We start from the raw sequence: 6,657 nt of genomic DNA on the forward strand, positions 1-6,657 counted from the left end.
CTGCAATGCACTCTACATGGGCCTGCCTTTGAAGACGGCTCAGAAACTACAATTAGTGCAAAGGTCGGTGGCCAGAATACTAACTGGAGCTGGTTATAGGGAGCATACTATGCCACTATTAAAGCACCTACATTGGCTACCAATAAGTTTCCAGACCCAATTCAAAGTGCAGGTTATTACCTATAAAGCCCTATATGCTTCAGATCCAATCTATCTTTGTCTACATCTCTTTATATGAACCGGCACAGGTTTTAAGATCTACCGGGGAGGCTCTCCTCTCAAGCCCACCTTCATCTCAAGTGTGGTTGGTGGAGACGAGAGAGGGGCCTTTCTCGGTGGTGCCCCCCCTACTTTGGAATGCCCTCCCGAGGGAGATCAGTCTAGCCCTCACCCTCCAAGCCTTCCACACACAAAACATAGTTTTTCCAACAAACCTTTGACCATATTTAGATTCTTTACAAATATATATGAGTACCTTCAAATTCCTTAACAAGCACTTTACAAAATTGAGGTCAATCACTGTTGTTTTCAGCTGCAGCAATTGCTATATTTTTACGGTTTTTAATCAGGGGGCAATGAGAAGTTGAAATGTTTATGGTGGCTGCTTATTGTTTTATGTTTTTGTTTTTGCAGTTCTTGTATTTTGCATGTTATACCTTGAGTGCTTTGTGAGCCACCCCAAGTCCCTCTGGGAGATGGTGGCGGGGTATAAAGTTTATTATTATTATTATTATTATTATAAAAAACAGGTGCATCCTTAAAATAAGGTTCTGGCTTCTGAATATACAGCTAGGGTCCTTGAAATGCCATTACTGGCTACAGAGAAGACACCAGAGATTGCTGTGCACCTTCCAACATATTTCAGAAGTGGCTAAAACAAGGGTAATGTTTAACAATGCCTCAATGCAGGTGAAAACTTGGGAATAAAGAAATAAACAAGAAATGTTATTTAAGTATTGAAATAATTTGATATTCGTGCATGGAAAAGTATATTTATGTCAGTTGTTCTGGGAAGTTCCACTTGACCAGGGACCACTTTGACCAAGGACCACTCTCCAACATTAGTACCAAAAGGGTTACAAATCAGTTTTTGGTCAACTTTAGATTTGGGGTGCTGATTCAGAAAATTGTATTGGACAGACCACATCAACTCTAGTTTCTGATACAGAACACATGCCATCCAGTAGTCAACATCTGCTCATCGACAGATTTAATTATCTAGATTTAATAATCTAGAGCTGATGTGATCTATCCAATGCAATTTTCTGAATCAGCACCCCAAGTAAACCCAGGAACAGGCCTAAAAATGAAAACATAAAGAAAAAAATATTTTTGGTTGGGCTGTCTTATTATTTGTAGTAGTAACGGTGAGGCCACGGACCATATTTTAGTTCTTGCAGACCACTGCTGATCCACAGACCACAGGTTAGGAACCACTGATTTAAAGAGAACAGAATTTAAACCAAAAGGCCAATGGATCTTTGGTTACACAACTTTAACCTTCTTCAGGAAAGTACTATAGCAAGAAAGTGCATATGATCTGGAGATCCAGAAACTATCCTGAGATCACACAATTATATAAGAATGAAAGGAATCTAGTAAAAAACAAAGGAATGTTGTGAAGAAGTCTCAAAACTGATGCCAGTATTCTCTAACACTGCATCCTGCCATCATTCTCACATCTTTCTATATCTGGATAACTTTTATATTGATGTAAGGCTACTCTGATATAAACTTGGGTCCCAGTGCAATAATAGGCACAGTAAACAGGAAAAAGTATTTTCCCTTGCAGGTAAAATGGGTGCTCACCATGCCACATTCTGCTGTGCTACCAACACTCTCAGGGTGATAATCCAAATTATCATGATAATAAACAATATCAAAAAAACTTCCAGTGAGCCTAAATATATCCACAAGTTAAGAACAACCTCTTTCAATCTTTTACACCTTTATCTAGCACACATGGTAAGCACATATAGAAAAAATGTGCCTTTTATTCAAAAAGCTCAAAGATGTTCCTTCTCAGCAATAAAAACGAAACACTGAAGGAGATGTCTCATGTTTCCAACAACCCTACCGCTTATAAATTGATAGGAAGGCAAGGAGATCTTGAAGTGCTATCGTTCTAATAAAAATATATCCCTAAAAGAATTAAATATTCATAATTTTACCTAACTAGACATGTTTGGTATTTAGGGAGCAACAATGCACTCACTAAAAGAAGACAAAAGTGCTCTCAGTTCTCTATTATATCATACAAAGTATGATGGAATGCGCACACAAACTGAAAACAAGGGCCATAAGCATTATTCCCAAGACCACAAGGGAGCATAAAGCAAAGACTCAGCTTCCTCCACTTATGGCATGACATCAGCACCATGCGAGTGGCTGCAAAAGAGGGCGGAAAAAGTTCCCCACTTCTTTAGAAAACTGAGCAGAGGAAAGCAAGTGACAACAGATGGCTATTTGCTTCCAGCCCAGTCACATCCACCATGCTTCTGGGAAACAAGACCAACAAAAGAGGAAAATAGCAGAAGGGTTATTGACAGGCCCTGTCCACCATCAACCCAGGGATGGGAGAGATAGCAAGCATGATTCTATTCATCTGCCTTCCAGGGTTATTCCTCCCCAGGCCCAGCCCTTCATCCATTCCTTCACCCCAAGCAACAAGCCTCTGTTTGTTTGCAGGCAATACTATGAAGTTATATCTGTTGGTTGAGGGCAGAGGAAGGGGAGTGATGACTAATCATCCCACCCAAGGATTGCTATATGCTCCTCTGCAAACCCCTACCCATCATGTCAAGCCCAAGCATGTTCTGTCCACCCAAATCTCACTCCTCTCAGAAGGGGGTCTCCTGAACCGACAACTACCCAAACCCTATAAACACCCACCCCAGAGACACTGAAGGGAAGGAAGGAGCCTAACTGGTTGACCAGTCCACACAAGGGAAGGGAGAGGAGAATCTTTGCTTTCCAGCCACCCCTCAAAGAGTCCCAATCTTGAGGAAAAGGCAGGATGTAAATAGATATTATGAAGCAGCACTCAACAGATTGTGTCCTGTAATGTACACTCCCCTTCTCACCCCCACTTCCTCTTCATATCTCACCAAAGAGGAGATGCAGGGAAAAGACAGTACAGTAGAGTCTCACTTATCCAACATAAACGGGCCGGCAGAACGTTGGATAAGCGAATATGTTGGATAATAAGGAGGGATTAAGGAAAAGCCTATTACACATCAAATTAGGTTATGATTTTACAAATAAAGCACCAAAACATCATGTTTAACTACAAATTTGAAAGAAAGGGTAGTTCAATACGCAGTAATGTTATGTTGTAATTACTGTATTGACTAATTTAGCACCAAAATATCACGATGTATTGAAAACATTGACTACAAAAATGCGTTGGATAATCCAGAACGTTGGATAAGTGAGTGTTGGATAAGTGAGATTCTACTGTATGTGTGTATATATGTGGGTGTGAGGATGTATACATATAGAGAGAGAGCAGACGAAGTAGATATGTATGTGTGTGTATATGTGCACGTGTGCATATATAGTAAATTTAGTAGTTTGATGAGATGTATATAGATTTAATAGAGATATAGATTTTGTAGAGATGTATAGAGATTAAATGTGTGTACATGTGTATATATATATATACTGTATATATATATATAGATTTCATAATAAGATGTATATATACAGTAGCAAGCAATGTATTTATATAGATTTCATATAAATATATGTAGATTTAGTAGAGGTGTGTATAATAGATTGAATATATATATATATATATATATATATATATATATATATATATATAATAGATTTAGTAATATATACGTGTTTATTTAGTAGAGAGAAATGTGTGTCCATGTGTGTATATTTATACATATAAGATTTAGTAGATTTAGTAGATATATTTAGTAGGCAGAAATCTGTGTGTGTCTATATATATATAGATTTTGTATTAGTAGATAGTAGTAGAAGATCTATATATATAGTACATTTTGTAGATATACATATATATAGTGGATTTAGTTGAGAGATGTGTGTGTTGGATAGGTTTAATAGTGAGAAGTATATATATAGTGGATTTAGTAGCAAGATGTAACTATATATCAGATTTAGTAGATACATACAGTATTTATATGTATGTATATCTATATAGTAGATTTAGTAGAGGAATGTTTATCTATATAGCAGATTGAGAAGAATGATGTGTGTGCATATATATATATATATATATATATAGATTTAGCAGAAAAAATGTGTATACGTATATAGTGGATCTAGTAGTGAGATGTGTATATATATAGCAGAATGAGTAGTGTGTGTAGTAGATTTAGCAGATATATATATATATATATATATATATATATATATAAATGTAGTGGATTTAGTAAGATGAAGATAATTAGATGATTTAGTAAACAGACATGGATATACAATATATAGTTGATTTAGTAGAGAGATGTGTGTGTATATATATATATATATATATATATATATTAGATTGAGTAGACATCTATGTATGTGCATGTAGTATATATAGAGAGAGATTGAGTAGATATCTATGTATGTGTATGTAGTAGAAAGATATATACAGTAGAGTCTCACTTATCCAAGCCTCGCTTATCCAAGCTTCTGGATTATCCAAGTCATTTTTGTAGTCATATGTTTTCAATATATCGTAATATTTTGGTGCTAAATTCATAAATACAGTAATTACAACATAACATTACTGTGTATTGAACTACTTTTTCTGTCAAATTTGTTGTATAACATGTTTTCGTGCTTCATTTGTAAAATCATAACCTAATTTGATGTTTAATAGGCTTTTCCTTAATCCCTCCTTATTATCCAAGATACTTGCTTATCCAAGCTTCTGCCGGCCCGTTTAGCTTGAATACGTGAGACTCTACTGTATAACAGACTGGGTAAATATCTATGTATGTGTATGTAGAAGATATATAGTACATTGAGTAAATATCCTGATATGTGTATGTAGTAGAAAGATACATACATAGAGTAGCTATCCATGTATGTGTATGTAGTTCTATATAGTTTAATTCTATGTCCTTATGTCTAAATATTGTTTTGTCTTATGTTTAATAATCTTAATGATTTTAACTCAGTTATATGTTATTATTTTAGATTTTATGATTTGTTTTATATGTATGTTAGGCATTGAATTTTGCCATTTTTTATGTTGTCAACCGCTTTGAGTACCCGAGGTGAGAAAAGCAGTATATAAATACAGTAAATAAATAATATATAGATTGAGTAGACATCTATGTAGGTGTAAGCAGAATATATATATACATAGACAAACTGTTAGAATATATATATATATATATATATATTCTATTAGATTGGGTAGATATCTATGTGTGTGTGTGTGTATATAGTAGATGCATCTGTGGGAGGCAGAGAGCCCCCCCCCCCCCCGAATCCCCTCTTGGGAAAGGTCTTTTCTTCTTGCCGCGCCCCTCCCCTCGCGAAGAAAAGACCCCCTCTCTCTCTCTCTCTCCTTCCTCGCCCCTCCACACAAAAGCCCCCCCCCCCCCAAGGTCTGATGCCCAAAGTCAATGGCGATGGTGAGGCGGGGGGGGGGGGGAGTGCCGCCTCATTGTTCCTCTCTTTCTCTCTCCCTCCCTCCCTTCCCTTTCTCGGGCGGGGGCCTGGTTCGCGAGGCTACGTACCGGATGGCGGTGGTCTCGGTCGGGTGCGGGCGGCGGGGCGGGGCGGAGAAGGAGCCCAAGCGGCAGCGGGAGGAGAAGGAGGCGGCGCCATGTTCCCCTCCCTCTTTCTTCCCTTCCTTCCTTCCTTCCTCTCTCTCCTTCCTTCCTGAGGAGAAGCCTAAGGAAGGAAGGAAGGAAAGAGAAGCCGAAGGGAAGAGAAAAGGAGGCCTCTGATAATAATAATGGCGGAGGCTGAAGCAGCTTCGTTTTCGCCTCACAAGGCGGCGGCGGCAGCAGAGGCAGCGGCGGGAGCGCGCATGCGCGTGCTGGAGAAGAGAGGAGAGGAGGGGACAGAGAGGAGCATGCGCGCGCAGCCCCAGCGAAACTGGATGGGGAAGAAAAAAGGGGCGGGGCTCTCGGGCAAGTTCCCCCGAACCGCTAGTAGAGAGCAAAAAAAAAAAAAAAGACACCGAGTGCGCGTGCGCGCCAAGCGAGACAAGGGAAAGGGAGGGAAAAAAGGGGGGCGCGCGCACGCTACTGCCTTGAGGGAGGAGGGGGCGGGACAAGGCTTTTGCAGCTAACCAATCAGAGAAAGAAGGAAAAAAAATTTAAAAAGGCGGGGCTCGCTTTCGAAGCGTTAATTGGTTTCTAAGAAGCAGAGTGCGCGCCGGACAGCCAATGAGAGCGGGGCTCGCGCCCCTTAAAGGGTGTTTCTTGAATGAGGATGGGAAGGAGGCGGCGGCGGCTCGTGCACGCGCCTTGCTTTGGCCTTCTGTAATGCGAAAGGGGCGGGGCAGGCGGACGCTATAGAGCCCTTCGCCGGTTCCACGCATGCGCGCGCCCCTCCAAAAAGTCAGGCTGCGCCCAAGGCTCCCTTTCGAGCCAAACAGAGAAGGAAAGGCACCATAAAGCAGGCAACCTTCAGGTCAGCAGTCCTGCCGGCACAAGGGTTGAACCCTTAGGTAAAGAA

The 6,657-nt window shown here is 40.0% G+C and overlaps 1 protein-coding gene across 1 annotated transcript in view; it reads right to left on the minus strand.

Annotated features, from left to right (window-relative positions):
• arhgap35 (Rho GTPase activating protein 35) overlaps positions 1-6,044 on the minus strand; it is a 77,107-nt gene extending 71,063 nt beyond the window's left edge. Inside the window, exon 1 of the mRNA XM_003228036.4 lies at positions 5,709-6,044. The gene's annotated coding sequence lies outside the window, so the exon portion shown is untranslated. The remainder of the gene's footprint in view (positions 1-5,708) is intronic.
• Positions 6,045-6,657: the final 613 nt, after the last annotated feature.

This window comes from Anolis carolinensis, unplaced genomic scaffold, assembly GCF_035594765.1.
Source record: "Anolis carolinensis isolate JA03-04 unplaced genomic scaffold, rAnoCar3.1.pri scaffold_10, whole genome shotgun sequence".
Classification (NCBI taxonomy): Eukaryota; Metazoa; Chordata; class Lepidosauria; order Squamata; family Dactyloidae; genus Anolis; species Anolis carolinensis.